Genomic DNA, 19,391 nt, shown 5'->3' with positions numbered 1-19,391 from the left:
GCCCTGAGATCTTGTGAATGGTGCACTGAGGCAGAAGGATGTATCCTATGGTAAGAAAACACGACCCTGCCACTTGCTGGTGAAAAGATAGGTTTGATGCATCCTAGGATCAATATTGGTAGAGACCTGTTGGCTGAAAGACTCTCACTTGAACAGATGGGTCCAAGGGAGAAGGTATTTGTAGTGATTGGACAGGGCAGGCATGATAAGGTGCAATAATGTCCAAGGCTTTAAGATAAAACTCATGTATTTTCTGTTTCTACATATGACTGATGAAAAAGATGACATGGCATGGAAGTTGATTCCTCTGAACTTCCAACTGTTCAATAGCACTATTCAACATGATCATCTTGGTGAGGTGAGGTGAGATGAAACGGGGCTTAACGTTGCGTCCAAGATTATTGCACTCATTTTGCAACGTGCATGCACATGTGTGTGTGTGGCTGCTTGTACTGATGGCAATTTATAGAGCTAGCTCACTGAGATACCATGCCGCAGTTTAACATGAATACACCACTCAGACACAGTATACTGACTCTTAGCTGACCGGTCCTTGTTTTAGCCCCCTGACAGGGTAACAACAAGTACCATCTTTTAACATCTTTTGGTATGACATGGCCGGGGATCGAACCCCGAACCTTCCGCTATCTGAGCAGACGCTCTCCCACTAGACCACAGAGGCGGCCAACCATCTTGGTGACAGCCGTGGAAATAAAACTGTAGCTAGAACAGGTTCTAGCCCACAATAATTGATAAACACAGGGCTATTTTAAGTAGTAAAAAGGATTATTCTCTGCCTGTAAATTGCGGAAATTGATAATGCCATTCAAATAGAGTGACATTAGGACTGAATCACCTCCCTTAAACATGTGTTAAGCACTACAAGTGACACGACAAGTGGTGCAGGAATCATAGTAGCCTAACTGTTTGATGTAAAATTGGTTATTAGGGCCTGCTTCTATTAATCAAACTGAAAAAACACCATCAATGATCTGATTAAATGGAACCATGGCTGTTCTGCTTGTGCCATCAATTCCGTCTTCAGGCCGGTGCTTAATCAATGATACAATGCATGGCTGAATTAACGTACTCACGAAAACACTGCAACCTTGAGCACATGATCATGTGACCAGAAAGCATTTGACAAATTGCGTGTCAGAATATCGAAGCTAAAGAAACTGAAATAGAAGCGCCAGTTGGCAGTGAGTGATTCCTTGACGGCAATGCAGTATAAATGCACACTATTAATGAGAGTGCCGTGGGGTGTTGACGATAGGATACTGTATGGTTGACAACTAAACATGGATCTGGCAAACACATGGTAATGTCACACATTAAAAGCAATACAAAATGGTTAAGCAATGATCATGTGTGACGCTAATTCTCATACATCTTCAGCCTGGTCAAATTCTTTTCAACTGTATTTCTGCAGATTCCAATGACTCATGCAGTGAGGGAAACAACTCTGAACCATACGAATAAATACATAACGTCAATGCCAGAGAATAACCAGTCTTGATTATCCGCTGAAACAGTTTTCATTGGGCCTAAGGGTAAAATAGAGATGAAAATTTTATGAATGGATCACTGAAAATCAGTCATGACACTTCCGGGGTAGAATATAGGTCCTAAGCAACCCATGCTTGCCGTAAAAGGCGACCAACGGGATCAGGTGGTCATGCAGGCTCACTGACTTGGTTGATGCATGTCATCGGTCATAATTTCGTGGAACGATGCTCATGATATTAATCACTGGATTGTCTGGTCCAGACTCGATTATTTACAGACCGCCGTCATATAGCTGGAATATTGCTGAGTGCGGCGTTAAACAACAAACCAACCAAACCAGTGATGACACCACGTAAGTGTAAGAGTGAATATCATCCTACCCTATTTTCTATCCCGGAGATGAAATTCTCTAGTGTCAGGATGATTCTCCCTAGTGAATTTGAACCCATACCAGTGTGTTTAATCCTATCCTATACTATACTCTAGAGTAAAACTTCCCCCGGGATAATATTTAGGTAGGATATAATCCTTGCTTACATAAGCATGTCAAGCCTTACCTGTACCACCTGCCACTCACACAATTTGCATAAAAAAAGAAATTTAATGTTTCCTGAGGTCGCACAGCAGTTCTTCTGCCATGTGATGGTGGCCTGTTAATAAACCAGACAATCAAGTGATGGACCAGAAAATCCAGTGACACAATGGCGCATTTACCAATAAAAGAAGGTTCTAGCTGGGATGCAGAGGCAAACAAACATATTAACCAAGAGACTGCTTGAATCCTTTGCTTGAGTGTGTTAGTTGCAGGGTGACAACTTCCCCACCACAGAGTAACACATGCAGGCGGAATAATAAGGTTACACTAAGTGAGTCATTTCAGGCAAAAACCAAACAGCAAGTTTATTTGTTAGTTTCTGATTAATGTTTCACTCAGCAATATTCAATCTGTATGATGTCGGTCTGTAGATGATTGAGTCTGGATCAGACGATCCAGTGATTGATAAGCATCGATCTATACAATTGTAACATGATGACATGCATCAACCAAGTCACCAAGCCTAACCAACCAATCCTGTTAGTTTCCTCTTAATAGAAGCATGGGTTGCCAAAGGTCAATTCTAAACCGGATCTTTACAGGCCTCTACACAGCACTTAATAAGTAATAAATGAGCAAGTAAATGAATATGGTCTTAACACACTCCTTTAAAAAAGCAACACACTACTCCGTTCATTTTAAGTGTACATTAGCAATAGGCTTAACAGCATACATACAACAAAGTTAAACACTAAACTCACAAAGTTTAGAACTTTCTAAAAGTCCCCTTATAAAACATGTTGGAAGGTGTTGTGGCAATCTGCCGATTCCAAACCCTTCGTGTGCAAGCATTTAGTGAAGTCAAGAAGTGACTGCAAGGTTTACGAGCGACCATAGATTGGATTAATTTGATACATTTGGCTATTGATGTGTCAATGTGAAAGCTGCAGCTTGATGAATTCATCGCCGCCTGCTTGTGGTGAAATCCTCGTTTGGTGTCCGAGGAAATCGGGCTCTGTGGGGAGGCTGTGTCGCTGGGAGTAGAGATGGTGATTCTCACAATGTCCTCACAGATGAGCTATTCAGCTCAATATTGATTTTAATCATGCATCTGAGCTCTGTACGGCACTGCCCAATCAGCCCTGTTACACCGAAGACGGACTCCAAACGCAATATCACGGAAGGCACAAATGGAAACTATTTTCACAGTTAAAGATGCAATCGGAAAAGTATGCCTCAGATGACATTTGCAAATACTCGGTAAAAAAGTTTGGCGAAATGGTAATGAACTGGGTGTGAAATTTGGCACTGCTCCCGACCACTTGGGCAGAGGTTAGGCTGATGGAGTGGTGTCCGGTGGCACTCTTCGGACTACAGAGTGCCGCTGCTGATGGGATTATTTCATCGTGAGGTTGTGAGTAGCGTCAGTGCAAACACTCCAAGCGGACAAACACTGTGGTAGCCTTGATCAATGCTGCCCTTGGAACATCTCTTCCACGACTTCTCCATGTAAGTTCTTGTACTTTCACACTTCTGATCATTCACGCAGTTTCCTTAAACAATTGCCTTCTTCGCTAAGAAGATGGGTCTTTTTGTCAGAGGATGGATTGATAACAGTTGAATTGTTCATTGATCTGCCCATAAGTTGGGTATTTTCTTCAAGAGTCAACAGTGAGATCTGATAGAAAGTATTAGAAATCAGAAAAATCTCTTTCTTCAGAAATTCAGACTATTTACAAATCATGGAAGTTGGGGAAGTGAAAATTGACTGAGATCTGAAACTACTGTTGTGCAATAAGTTATCAACTCTCTCTTTAAACTTAACAACGATGAAAACATAGACACATAGATGGAGTTTTCTTATACCAAGGCTGAAAACAAGTTGAAATTATCCATGTACTAATTAAGTTACTGGCACTCTCGGGTAATGTTGTTGTTTACTTTTCATGTTGAAGCATTGTTCATATTTTTCATCTCCCATATAATTGACTAGATCAGAAGGATATCAAACTTAAATTCTTAAATTCAAGTGACAAGCAAGGGAATGATCCAAGAAGCAGCTTTGGCAAAAATATATATTTGTATAATGAGCAGTAGAAACTAGCAGTTTTCGTCCACTAGTCCTTATAATGATAACATATGGCAAAACCCTTAAAAAGGGCCAATTTCTGCCAGTCCTCATGATGCCTTAACTACTTGGCAGTTTGGCAAGGACTATAGGACTAGTGCCAATTTCTAACACTGATAATACTTTGTTATAACATAGTCATTTTTGAAAAAATATCAATATTCTTTCTGTGTGATTTCCACAACTGATGATGTGGTTAGGAAGATAAATGTACAACTCAAATAGGTACCGGTATTACATGTAATCAAGCTACAAATCTGCTCTCAAATGACCACTTAAATTTGCTGGATTCTGTTACTTAAGAAGCGACTAACGAAATCGGTTGGTCAGGCTCACTGACTTGGTTGATGCATGTCAACAGGGATACGGAAAATTGGTTTTGCCAATCGGACATTTGTGTGTTGGTCACTCCCATCTCATATTTGACAGTTACTGGTGGACGTTCATTTATGTATTTTGTTTTGTTTGTTGTTTAAATCCGAACTCAGCAATATTCCAGCTATATGACGGCAGTCTGTAAATAATCAAGTCTGGACCAGACAATCCAGTGATTGACATCATGAGCATCGAGCCACGCAATTGGGATCAATGACATGCATCAACCAAGTCATCAAGCCTGACCACCTGATCCCATTAGTCACCTCTTACGACTTTCATGTATGAATAAAATTAGAAAAGAATAACATTAAGAGTCACTTTCTCATATTTATACATCATACAGTATTTTCTTGAGTATAGTGTGCACTTAGTTTTCCATAAAACACACCACAATGATTTTTGATGTTTTTTCCTCCAACACAACCTAAAGCCATAACCTTGAGTACATAATGCCAGAAAGAAAATGTCAACAAATCCGTACTGAATTACACAATTTAATCCTGTTTTTACACTATCTGGTTATAAAAAGTGTTCATTGTATATGTGGACTCATCTTTGCAATCTGTTCCATTAAATTTATTCAAAATTTCATTCACTATTGTTAAAATTTTTGGCAAAATCGTGTGTGAGGTGACTCACCGTTCTTTTACAGAGCTTGGTCACCCTTGCAAGTCACATATACACACTAATCAACAACAAAAAAACACATGTCAGACCGCCTGCACATCATTTTTTTAAATCTTTTGTTATGATATCTGGTTTTAGGCCGTATTGTCAGGCAAGTCCTTCCTTAAAAATATGCGGTTGGCAAATTTTGAAATGTCCGGTTTGCACTTTTTCAAATCAAACATTTTGCAGGCAGAACCAGAAAATTGTGGCCCACATACTGGTTTCCGGATCCCTGGTAGATAATTGCTCATGATGTCAATCATTGGGTTGACAGGTCCATACTAGATTATTTACAGACCGCTGTCATATGGCTGGAATATTGCTGAGTGTGACGTAAACAACAAACAAACAGAGGCAATCTTAGAGCTGAAGCTATTTCAACTCTATGTTGACATAGCACTTATGATTCTAACATCATATTCTGAATCGAGGTATATTTCTCACCATATCTTTTATATGTCAGATGTGGGCATATTTGCAGCTAAACCACAACTTGGATTCTCAAAATTAAGTCAAAGCAGTCTTAAAGTGAATATCTCATCTTTTTGTCTCTGGAGCAGCCATGTTTCCTGCTCTGAAATTTAATTTGTGCGGCTGATGTCTTCAGATGCGTCAGATTATCTTTGAGGCCAGGCCTCCACCATTATTCATTTTGACAGGGAAAAACAAATGACAAATATATGTGCATGTTTTCTAGGATTAGTAAAATAAAACCCAATCTAAAGTAATCTGAAGTCTGACAGTTAAGTCATTACAACTGAATGAAGTATAATGCAAATGGCTGGAAATTTGACAATCTCATTTGGTAAAATGGATTCGCTAAAATATATGCAGACTGTTTGGAAATTCTGTACCAAAGTTGTGGCGCTGGGAACACATTAGTAGGCTGACGGCACTCATACACAGTCATTTGGAGAATGAAGCATGGCTGGTCAATAGTAGCAGTTGGTCTGGAGTGGGTGCAAGCTCCCCATCACTGTTCTAGCAGGGTCAGTGTATGGAGTTCCCTCTTTAAACATCACAGCAGCTAACCAATCTAATTAAACTGTTGACAAGTCGTCTTCCACTGAACCTTTAGGCATACTTGGCTTCCAAGGACAACTATATTATCGTTGATATAAATTGTTCTGAGTTAGAGAAGGTTCAGCAAATATGGTCAGTCCAAACGAATCGATGCTTGTTTATCCCTTTATAGTAGTACTCATAAAAATCTTGAAAACGCTCCAGGTAACACGTCCATGTTGAACCGAAAGCAATTACAAGAAAAGAATTAGCTATGACTTTTTATCCAATATTAAGATTTCATAGATTCCTCTTTAATTCACTTTCTTCTTGATTATTGAGGTTGCCAAGATGGGTTAGCCAAGCATCAATCTTCCCCCTGCCGCTTCCTTTGTATTGAATTCCCATTCATCACTCTTTAGCCTTCATTATGGTTCTACACACTTCCAGTTCCCAGAACAAGGCACTTTCCTGTGCTTCCCAGGCCTATCCCCCTTGTCCAACATGCTCATAATCTGCTGGCAGGAAGTCTGTTAACACGGCTGTAAAACTGGGGCCATTAGCATACCTCTGTAGCATGCCTACCTGCTATAATATATTTTACAATGTTGCTTCAATGGGATGTTTATTACATAAGGTCTTTGCTTCTATTTCTTTCATCTCTTGACGGAGTGAGTGAGTGAATGAGTTAAAATCTAACGTTGCATTGGCATTATTTCAGCCATATAGTGACGAGTTTATCTCTTGAAACTGGTTTTCATTTGTATTGTGACTGCCTTTATTTTCTTGTAAAGTATAAACATGTTAATCTGAGGTATTGTACATTCTACCATGCACTTTAAAATACTTGATTCTGGTTGGTCAATCAGAGGTTTCAAATCACAATAACCATCTCTGATTGAAACAGCTGATTTGATGGCCAATCACGCTGGATGTTATTATTTCTAGAAAAGTAGTTCTTTCTCAATCACTGTGGATAGGCATTTTGAAATCATGATATGTACAATTATAGTTTACAAAATGCAGAGTTGCGATACTACAATCTTAAAAGTATGTGTGAAAATACAGGTAAAAAACAGGATATAAATCAACTAAGAAAGCGTTTTTCAAGTTTAAGGGACAACAGAGAGCTTAAAATTTGCCACTTTTCTGTAGTCAACTGTGACATCATATCTTCGGTGTTACAATGAACGAAATGTTGCTATGATAGTGATGCGTGGTGTAGATCTTGAATAGCTTGCAATATTTTGTTCAGGGGGGCTGCCCACTTCATGTTGGCTTACGAAGCAGACGTGATACACACTTTCAAAGCATATAATATTTGACTAAAGTATATTGATGTAAACAAAATAATGTTCAATCATATAAAGCAGTATAGTTAGTTTAAAGTCTTTTCCTAACTTTAGATCGACAACTCACTCATAACACTGGACTGAACCCATGTCGCTCCACTCACTACCTTTGTGTAATTTCACAGAATGGGGATAAACATATTGTGTTGTCAGTTTAGAGATAGGTTAACTGTAGGTTCCAAATTCAACAGGGCGGTCGGGTAGCCTAGTGGTTAAAGCGTTCGCTCATCACGCCAAAGACCCGGGTTCGATTCCCAACATGTGTGAAGCCCATTTCTGGTGTTCCCCGCCGTGATAATGCTGGAATATTGCGTAAAGCGGCATAAAACCAAACTCACTCACTCACTCCAAATTCAACTTTGCTGGGTAACACTTACAGGTAACCTAGCTCCACATTGAACACACAGAATGTTTATCTTCTGAGTAATTCTCAATTTCAGACAGCTACATTTTCAAACAAAGAGAAAAAATATACTACTCTAAAGAACTTAAAGAACACCTGATTTTTTCATATGCCATGACAAGAGTTACTATAGTCATATTAAAGAATCGGGTGTTCTTTAACTTCTTTTGAGTAGTATGTATCGAAATCAACGTGTACAGAAATATATTCCTATTGATTTTCAAATGATCAAATTTGATGCATTAAAGATGCAGTTATATTCAATTAATGGATAAAAAGAAGACAAGTCTGTGGTAAGGTACTGGTTCTAATACAGATCAGGACAGAATTTATTTGAAAGAAAAGTTCAAATCTTAATGCAGTGACCACTCAAGGTGATCCTGATAGTTTCTCTGACACTTAAGTGAATGAATATTCAGGAGTCCCAAGTCACTTTGCAACATGTAGTGGATGAGGATTAGCCTATCTCACAGTGCCTCTCATTTTCCCCTCCGTTTTGGTTTTGGTTTGTTGTTTAACGCCGCACTCAGCAATATTCCAGCTATATGACGGCGGTCTGTAAATAATCGAGTCTGGACAAGACAATCATGTGAATGACAACATGAGCATCGATCCACGCAATTGGGACCGATGACATGCATCAACCAAGTCACTGAGCCTGACCACCCAATCCCGTTAGTCGCCTCTTACAACAAGCAGTCCAGCCCTTACATTAGACTGCTAAGCCTTAAGTGAAGCAAGTCTAGCTCAGGGTCTGTTATCCTCTCTTCCATCTCACTGGGGCTCCTTTTCAATTTGAATGTTTTTGCTTGTTTCTATCAAAATAATATATTTTCAGAGACTAAGCACTAGTATAGGGGAGGATGTGCAGAGGTTCTTAAGTTGCTTTTCAAAACATAATGGCCAGAACATCTAGAATGAGTGAGTGAGTTGGGTTCCAGTTATGCTCCAGAGTGTCATCTTAAATGTGAGGGGAAAGCCCAAGTCATATACATATACCACATTGGTGAAACCAACAAGCATGGGTATGGTGCTGACAGACCCTAGAAATATAACTAGGGCAAACCGGGATTCAAACCCACAATTGACGGTTTCGGGCATGCCAAAGGGACACAACTCTGCACCGCGAATTGCTGCGCCTTAGACTACTGGGCCACCCGTGCTCCCACATCTAGAATGAAGACACTTTACATGCTGTACCTACATGGGGAACAACATATGAAGCCTTTCTGAAGACAGCGCACTTTACACAAAGGCCTATAACCAGCTCTAGCAAGTCGGACACCAGGCTTCACAAACTGTACCCTCATGGGAAATAATACTTTCCAGTGTGATGACCAAACAAACTTAACACTAGCCAACGATACCAAATAGGTGCTAAATAAATGGTAGCTTATTTGCGGTGTAGATAAATGTCACCATTTTGACCAGCTATTACCATGGAACAATTTAGATACGTGTACCTGAAATTTTAATCCTCACTGGTATTGATTGAAATAAATACCAATGAAAGAAGATGCAATGAGGAAGCAGTCAGAGTGAACTTGATTAAGGTGAATCTCAGATCCATTTCCAGAGTACTTGAAAGACAAAAATCTCCCAGCCCTTAATGAACAGGTGAACTATGATATTTATCAAAGCAGTCCTCAGAGGATGATCACGAGCTCCAAGTAAAAGAACACTGACTATTCCGTGATTATTTCTCTCTCTCCACCATGCTCCATCAGTCTGAAGTCTCTCCCTACTAGTTTACAGTGATAACAGAGAACAGTGGTCCTCATCAGTCAAAGTGATTTCACAGTGACCTCATTCACCGAGGGTCATTACAGGCAGTGACTGCCGTCCTCAATGTGAGACACTTATCACACCAATAATTAACTGAACACATTGACCTAAGTAATTCACAGGAATACCAGCAGCCTGTCAAACATCAGAGGAAGTGACTGTTTAGATTAATTTTAGTTAATGACTTCATCTTCAAAAAGTCAAAAGAAAGATATTGGTATTTGAAAATGGTCATTCTTCGTTTCTTCAAAACGGTGTTCCGGTATATTCTCAGTGCTAATTGTATTGTGTAGACTTCTAAGATAACTGGTGATTATCCTTCTGCCTTCACAAGTATTCCAATCTCTATCTCAAATAATCTCAAATAATTCATTTGGTCAATTTAACATCATCTACCCAACAATTTTTATTGTGTGGAAGCAAGTCCAGAGATGAACCTATGATTTTACTCCTAAGTCTGGTCCACTGCATCAGCCAAATACAGCAAATTAGGTTCTTTCTGTGGTCAAAAGGCAACCTCATGTACACACATTAAGTGTAACTTGCATTTCCAGATGAAAAATCTGAAATTTGTCCAACGACTTCCATCACAAAGCTTCTGACACATACCCAGTCAGGAGCAATCTTCCAGATGCTATGGCAACTCCTTGAATGTCCAGCGAAGACTAAAGACTACGGAGCTGCACTGAAACATGGCAGTCATCGGATCTGGCTGATAGTGACAGGCCAATATACTGCTGTCATTCATCACTGGAAGTCTATCTATCACCTAGTTTGCTGTACCAGACAACACAGTTCTGTGTCTACTCTGGCCGGCCTCTAATCTCCACCCCTGTTGCTTGCTATTTAGTAAGTACTGTCTTTGAGTTGAAATCATCAACTGGTGCATGAATGCTTCTTCGGTTTGGAAAGCCTGGGTGAGTGGGTGGTAGAGTGAGTGAGTGAGTGAGTGAGTGAGTGAGTGAGTGAGTGAGTGAGTGAGTGAGTGAGTGAGTGAGTGAGTGAGTGAGTGAGTGAGTGAGTGTGAGTGAGTGAGTGAGTGAGCTAGTTAGGTTTAAAGCCACTTTTAACAGCATTCCGGTTATATCTCCTTGTCAGCTTAATGTGGGAGGCTGAAGTGATGCAGGTCTCAGGCATATACCACTTTGGTTGAACCCTTGCCTGACATTTAGTCTATGAAATCTTATATTACACAATACTCTTCTTGACTCAAAAAATATAAAAATAATTTTCCCTATGCTGATGCATGGGTATGATGCTAACAAAACTAGGAACATAATCTGGGCAAACCGGGATGCGAGCCCTCAATCCTAGCAAGCAAGAAGAAGCTATCACTGCTATCTTGTACAGTAAATAGACAGAACACCTGACTTCAACTGATTGAAATGGTTGGCCACAATAGCATTATAACATTCACTTTGAATAACAAATATGAAGCCTATTTCAGAAGACAGATTTGTTTGTTTGTTGTTAAACGCTGCACTCAGCAATATTCCAGCTATATGATCGAGGTATGTAAATAATCATGTCTGGACCAGACAATCCAGTGTTTGACATCATGAGCATCGATCCATGCAATTGGGATAAGATGACATGCACCATCCAAGTCAGCGAGCTTGGAACACCTGATCCCGTTAGTCACCTCTTTCAACAAGCATGGGTCGCTGAAGACCTATTCTACCCCGGATCTTCACTGGTCTCAGAAGACAGAAGTCCTTAAAAAATGTTGAAACATCTTAAAGTGTGGTTGGTTTTTTTGGACTAAAAAGAATATACCAAAAGCAAAAGATAAAAGAGCATACTTATTTAAGGCTATGTTCATGCTCCTGATTACTTTAAACATGTGATAAGAACTTGTCTTAAGAACTTGTTTAACATGAAGCAGTCTTACTTTTCTTAGATTAACTAGTTAGGTTTATTAAAAGGTATCTTGTCAAACTAGGTATACCCAGATGGATTCCCCTTGTAAAGATTCAGGTTAGAATGGGTCTTTGTCAACCCATTCTTGTCGTAAGAGGTTATTAACAGGACTGGGTGGTCGGGATCGCTGACATGGTCATTGCATGTCATTATATTCCAATGTTCATGAACTGCCTCCGTGGTCTTGTGGTAGAGCGTCCTACCGGAGAGTGGAAGGTCCGGGGTTCGATCCCCGGCCGCATCATACCAAAAGACGTTAAAAGATGTTGTTACCCTGTCTGGCGCTTGGCATTAAGGGGCTAAAACAAGGACTGGTCGGCTCGGAGGCAGTATATTGTGTCTGAGTGGGGTATTCATGTTAAACTGCGGCATGGTATCTCAGTGAGCTAGCACTATAAATCGGCATCAGTCCGGACTAGTACAAGCAGCCACACAAACACAAACACATACATGCACGTCGCTATATAAGTGCAATAATCTTGGACGCGACGTAAAACCCGACGTTAAACCCAATTTCACCTCAGCTCACTAATGTTCAGTATGTTGATCACTGGATTGTCTGGTTTCCAACTCAGTTATTTCCAGACCACCATCAAAAAGCTGGAATAATTGTTGAGTGCGGCATTAAACAACAACAAACACACAAACAGATGGATTGGACTGAATTGAACTGAACGAGGTATCGTCAGCTATATAACAGCTACACAAACTAATGACTACTAAAAATCCATGCTGTTTCATGCCTGGTTTGTAGTCAATCAGAACTGCACATCGTGTCACCACAAAGCGAAAATAATTTAAACTCATTTGAACTCATTAATGCACAATCTAGCTTTCAATATCATTTTCAAACACTCACAAACACAACTGGAGCATGGCTTAAAATCAAGCTCATTTTGACATTGATTTCATAACAGTTGGATCTATGGCAGATAGGCAAACAACATATATCACCATCCTGGTTATTTTCCTCCATCATTATGAAGCCGGAACACTTTAGGTCACTGGGTTTTTTCTGCATTCAATCAATCATTTGAGAGCTAGCTGCCTCAGTGGCCTTGAAAAGCTTTGACAACACAATGGGATCAATGTTTTATTTAACAGCTTTTCTGTGTTCCCAAATGCTGATCCTTGTCATTGCAATCATGACGTTTCAAAGCGATAAGGGAAAATCTGACATTTTCATTCATTTGTATTGTGTGTAATGTTTACACATCCCCATTTCCTTGTGTGTAATATCTTTGTTTTCTTAACAAAGTTTTTTTGTTGCACCAAGAATTTACGCATGCCTCTCCAGTATGTAGCTTTAGCCACTAGTCCAAAGCCTGAGTCTAGTAAAGTTCTGTTCGGTCTAGTTACCTCAGCTTAATATACTGTATTCGACGTAATAAGGCCCCACTCTAATAGGCGCCTACGGCGCTATTTGCTAATATATTGGCTAGTGAACAATCTCAATTAGCACCCCTTCCTATCAATGTACACAAGACTTATTTATACGTGTATAATACGCACTTGTGTGTTATATGCACCCTTAATTATGAGCAATTAAATCCTGGAAAAATATATATGTCGTATATAAATATTTCAGTTTGTCAGTATAAACCACGAAATTTACGAACTTTCAACTCCAATAAGAGCCCCCTATTTCTAATTTTGAGAGCGCCCTGGGTGCTTATTATTTCGAATACGGTATTTATCGTCATCGCCAGAGAATAATCAGTCTCGTTTATCTGCGGAAACAGGTTCCATTGGGCATAAAATGCAAAATCGTGATGAAAATGATATGAATTGACCACTGGAAATCAGTGATGACACCAGGTGTTTGCGGGAAGGATAAGCATGTCCTGCTCACTCACTCACACAATTTGCATAATAAAGTACAGAAAAGTCATTCTGTGTGGTAAATCTAAATTAGGCCATGTTGCTGCTGAATTACAATCTTAACTACCTTTGTTTAGCAATGCTGTATTTGTTCTCATTGCAGTGCTTCAATATGCTTTAATATCCTTTGATGTTTTATTACTATTTCCCATCGGCGTTAAATTACTTTTCTCTCTTTGAACTATTTTACTTTATTAGAACGTCAGTCATGGTTCTGCTTTCATGTGCAGGCTTTGTGTTGACTCTTTGCATGGCAGGAGTACTTTCTGTTCAATAAGAAAACTCAAATTGCATTGGTTATCATTTCACAAAGGTTGTGTTAATGCTGGTACATTATCCTGATCACCCAGTCATGGGATCATCTGGCATAGAGTGTGTCCACTCATCAGCCCGACCACCCAGTCATTGCATCCAGTGGATCTTCCTAGGTAGAGTTTCCCTACATCAGCCTGACCACCCAGTCATTGCATCCAGTGGACCTTCCTTGACAGAAGGGTCCACTCATCAGCCCGACCACCCAGTCATTGCATCCAGTGGATCTTCCTAGGTAGAGTTTCCCTACATCAGCCTGACCACCCAGTCATTGCATCCAGTGGACCTTCCTTGACAGAAGGGTCCACTCATCAGCCCGACCACCCAGTCATTGCATCCAGTGGATCTTCCTAGGTAGAGTTTCCCTACATCAGCCTGACCACCCAGTCATTGCATCCAGTGGACCTTCCTTGACAGAAGGGTCCACTCATCAGCCCGATCACCCAGTCATTGCATCCAGTGGACCTTCCTTGACAGAAGGGTCCACTCATCAGCCCGATCACCCAGTCATTGCATCCAGTGGATCTTCCTTGACAGAAGGGTCCACTCATCAGCCCGATCACCCAGTCATTGCATCCAGTGGACCTTCCTTGACAGAAGGGTCCACTCATCAGCCCGACCACCCAGTCATTGCATCCAGTGGATCTTCCTAGGTAGAGTTTCCCTACATCAGCCTGACCACCCAGTCATTGCATCCAGTGGACCTTCCTTGACAGAAGGGTCCACTCATCAGCCCGACCACCCAGTCATTGCATCCAGTGGATCTTCCTAGGTAGAGTTTCCCTACATCAGACTGACCACCCAGTCATTGCATCCAGTGGACCTTCCTTGACAGAAGGGTCCACTCATCAGCCCGACCACCCAGTCATTGCATCCAGTGGATCTTCCTAGGTAGAGTTTCCCTACATCAGCCTGACCACCCAGTCATTGCATCCAGTGGACCTTCCTTGACAGAAGGGTCCACTCATCAGCCCGATCACCCAGTCATTGCATCCAGTGGACCTTCCTTGACAGAAGGGTCCACTCATCAGCCCGATCACCCAGTCATTGCATCCAGTGGATCTTCCTTGACAGAAGGGTCCACTCATCAGCCCGATCACCCAGTCATTGCATCCAGTGGACCTTCCTTGACAGAAGGGTCCACTCATCAGCCCGACCACCCAGTCATTGCATCCAGTGGATCTTCCTAGGTAGAGTTTCCCTACATCAGCCTGACCACCCAGTCATTGCATCCAGTGGACCTTCCTTGACAGAAGGGTCCACTCATCAGCCCGACCACCCAGTCATTGCATCCAGTGGATCTTCCTAGGTAGAGTTTCCCTACATCAGCCTGACCACCCAGTCATTGCATCCAGTGGACCTTCCTTGACAGAAGGGTCCACTCATCAGCCCGATCACCCAGTCATTGCATCCAGTGGACCTTCCTTGACAGAAGGGTCCACTCATCAGCCCGATCACCCAGTCATTGCATCCAGTGGATCTTCCTTGACAGAAGGGTCCACTCATCAGCCCGATCACCCAGTCATTGCATCCAGTGGACCTTCCTTGACAGAAGGGTCCACTCATCAGCCCGATCACCCAGTCATTGCATCCAGTGGATCTTCCTTGACAGAAGGGTCCACTCATCAGCCCGATCACCCAGTCATTGCATCCAGTGGATCTTCCTAGGTAGAGTTTCCCTACATCAGCCTGACCACCCAGTCATTGCATCCAGTGGACCTTCCTTGACAGAAGGGTCCACTCAGCCAAACCACCCAGTCATTGCATCCAGTGGATCCTCCTTGACAGAAGTTTCCCTACATCAGCCTGACTCAGTCATCGCACCCCTCGCAGGATATGCTCACCTTTTCACAAACACTTGCTACCATCACTATTTGTTAGTTCGATAATTTTGAGATAGTCGCACAATAAACTCCAGAGATTTCTTTTGATTATGAAAATGGTTCTTGTCACTTTCATTTTCCCATGCTACAGACAGCGTTCATTCCTATCGTACATTGCATCATCTTAAGCAAGATGACGTCTCTAATCATGACTGAACACGTCTGGATGTAAAGTTCCAAGTCAGTAGTTAACAATGAATGCTGTGAAACATACAAAATAATTAAACCTGGCAATAATAATTTCTTCCCTAACAAGTTATAATTCATTTAACTTCCCATTACAAGCAACTAAACAAACAAACAAACAAACAAACAAACTATTTCAGTAGATAACCACTGAATTTAATTCCGAAGGGCTGTCTCAAAAAATAACTCTAAATACCAAAATCCCACTTCTCTTTCATTTTTCCCTAAGAAAAAAACATAATAATGATTCTCATAATTCATCAGGGAGGAGGCTTTTTAATAACATGCTCACTAAAACTTCTCTGAGATCAAAAATGATGGTGATTGTTAATGGAGTTACTTTGACCTATGGAGCCAGCCAAATCAACCAGCATGACATGAGCTGGGCTGACAGCTTACCCTCTCCTGGGAAACAAGCATCCAATTATCCACTTCCTACATCATTCTACTGCATTGTTTCAGTGTCACTGAGGCAGAGAACAATACCATGTCAACAGAGGATTATCTCTAGTTTCTTCAAGCATCTCTGTCACACTTGGAATATTTTCTCTACAATCGCCTGACCTATGAGAAGAGTAGCTATGATTGGCTAATGTCTTTTGATCTCAATTGTAACTGAAGTTATCTTGAATCTTGAATTTGAAAGTGATATTTACTTAGGAAATGGCTGAGTTGTCTGCATTAGTGAATGAGTGAGTGAGTGAGTTGGGTTTAACGCCGCTTTTAACATTATTACAGTTATATCACGGCATGTCAGCTTGATGTGGGAGGAAAGCCCGAAGTGATGCAGGTCTCAGACGTTTACCACTTCGGTGAAACCCACGAGCACGGGTGCTGACAAACCAACCTAGAAACATAATCGGGGCGAACCAGGATTTGAACCCACATTCATAGGTTTGTGGCGTGCCCAAGGGACGCAATTCTGCACAGCGAATCGAGGAGCCTTATACGACTGAGCAACCCGTGCCCCTCCCGAGTTGTCTGCATTAACCAACACGTTTTTGGTATGGTGTAACAGTTGAGCAACCAGACCATTCCAGAGACTCGGAAGTACAAACTCAGCTGCCTAATTTTTGTAGGTGAGATAAAATGGGGATTGATGTGTCTGTCTGTGTGTGTCTGCTTGAATTAGTCTGGAACTAATGCCAGTTTTAAAAAAATGGGGATTGATGTGTCTGTCTGTGTGTGTCTGCTTGAACTAGTCTGGAACTAATGCCAGTTTTATAGTTCTGAGATACCATGTTTAGCCAGTGAGACACCCATGCCGCAGTTTATCATGGATACTCCAGTCACACAGGTTGAGTATACTGACTTCGAAACAACCAGTCCTTATTTTATTCCTTTAATGTCTCGCAACAGGCATGAAAAAAACAAGTACCATCTTATATCATGACGCGGTCAGGGACTGAACCAGTGACCTTCATTTCTGCGGGCCAATGCTCCATGTACTAGACCTAAGTGGCTATATTGCTATTTCTGTAACAGCATCCCTACATTGCTTACTTTATAAGCATGGGGTGAGCCTAGTGGTTAAAGTGTTCGCTCGTCACACCGAAGACCCGGGTTCACACATTGTACACATATCGGGTATCAAACCCGGGTCTTCGGCGTAACGAGCAAACGCTAGGCTACCTGACCGCCCCTGCAACTCTGTAAATAACTAATTGATGGGACCAATTTTCAAACTCAGTCTTGGCAAGTATCTCTTTGATAAGCATGGAAACTTTTATTTGTGTAACTTCAGTAGTTTCTGAGAAAACATGTCCCCATTTCATACAGTATGCACTAAGTTGACAAGTACATAGCAGGGGCCATAACTCATTTGAGATTATGACTAGTAACATCAGTGTGTAAAATTTCATTTTTCTCAATTAAATAGTTTTTGAGAAATGGAAGGACAGACAGAAAGAACGAGGGATAAACTCTGTTCCTATATCCTGGAGGAAAATATTAACAACAATAATATTAAATTAATTAAACAACAACAATAATTATTATTTATAACACACCTGATCCATATTCTTAAATATGCTCAAAGGCGTGACAATGGAAATTATGACTTCCAGTACTGGTGATCGTGATTCGCCATGAACTCACTTATATAATGTCTTAGCTGTTTGTACCCGGCCCTTAGTGGGTGTATATGTACAATAAAATAATCTTACACCCAAACCACAAACCCTTTTTATGCACCATGCAGCTCCTATTCTACGTTGAAGTAAAACTCTCAAAATATGAGGTATTTGAATAGAAAATTGTATTAGTTCTCCATTCCCTAAATCCAGTATTCATTAATAGCCGTGCAATAATTCATGTATTCCACCTGTCATCTGACATCACAGCTTGCATGAAAAGCCTATAGAAACCCGCCCAGTGTACCCCTGAAGACCTATCTGCCACAGTGTACCCTGGCAGATCCTATCTCGTACATCACCAGCCTCACGCTGTTAGACACCACGTTCCTCTAAATATTTAATGCCAGCATGGTGCTGCTGATAATAACTCCCCTTTGTGAAGTAGGAGGTAAAATATCAACAGTTGGCGATGAGGGTATTTATAATTCATGAAAACATTTCATCTCTCGATAGGGGTTATGTTGTAATTATGAGAATCTTATCTCGGAGATAAAGCAGTTTCAGTCTGTGATTGAAAACTGTTAAAACCCAATAAATACGTCACCCCCGAGATGTTTTCTTTCCCTAGAGACCACAGTTGAATGATGTACAAGATACAAGTTTGACTTTATAAAGCATTAATGTCAGTATTTTATTGAATAAAAACATATTAATTACCAAAGCAACATTCATTACAATCATAAATGAGAACCTTGGTATGCTCTAACAATGCCTTCATCAATTTTTTTCTTTTTTAAAAACCTTTAAGATAACAGACAATGACTTCATTATTCAGACATTTAGTCCATCCTACAAAATCGATAAGTGCCAGAGTTTGAAAAAGTCTGAACATAAAATACTTCACATATTCCAAATGATTTCCAGCATCCATAAACACTAGAGACAAAAGAAAAAAAAAACTTGCTATGTAGACTGAATGAAAGAAAAGAAAACATTCAGCACTGTACCTGTAAAAAAAACAACATATTGATGAGCTAAGTTTTTTCTAAACCATGTTTAACCGATCTGCCAATCCAAAATTCCACAAATCTAGGATAAAATTAATATCTGAGAGCAATCTATTGTACTTGCAGCAGAATCCTTTGTCTTATTTATGTAGTAACAAATTGAAAAAAAAACAGGTCAATAATATCTTTATTTCATCCGACCAAATAACGTTAACCACTATTGTTTTGAAAAGATCATCCATGAAACCAAGCAACAATAAATAGCCCTAACTAACACGCACGTTATGACAGTGTGCCACAACATGACAAGCAATTAATGTATTCGTGTCATACCCTGAAAAAATCTAATCAATGTTGTACTGGAAC

General features: G+C 40.6%; 2 protein-coding genes across 6 annotated transcripts in view; one reads left to right on the top strand and one right to left on the bottom strand.

Moving 5' to 3' along the window:
- LOC124122535 (mitochondrial inner membrane protease subunit 2-like) overlaps positions 1-19,391 on the bottom strand; it is a 148,963-nt gene that overhangs the window by 101,469 nt on the left and 28,103 nt on the right. The gene's annotated exons all lie outside the window — the stretch shown is intronic.
- Positions 1-19,391, top strand: part of LOC124136550 (leucine-rich repeat neuronal protein 1-like) — an 81,586-nt gene that overhangs the window by 51,669 nt on the left and 10,526 nt on the right. The window contains exon 1 of one of the 3 annotated variants that reach the window (XM_046502541.2): positions 3,132-3,553. The exons of the other annotated variants lie outside the window; for them this stretch is intronic. The gene's annotated coding sequence lies outside the window, so the exon portion shown is untranslated. Of the gene's footprint in view, positions 1-3,131; positions 3,554-19,391 lie in introns of those variants that run through there. 3 annotated transcript variants of the gene reach the window in all.

This window comes from Haliotis rufescens, unplaced genomic scaffold, assembly GCF_023055435.1.
Source record: "Haliotis rufescens isolate VD_foot unplaced genomic scaffold, xgHalRufe1.0.p SCAF_16, whole genome shotgun sequence".
In the NCBI taxonomy this organism is placed as follows: Eukaryota; Metazoa; Mollusca; class Gastropoda; order Lepetellida; family Haliotidae; genus Haliotis; species Haliotis rufescens.
Note: the sequence above shows the minus strand (reverse complement) of the source record. Positions and strands in the feature narration are given on the sequence as shown.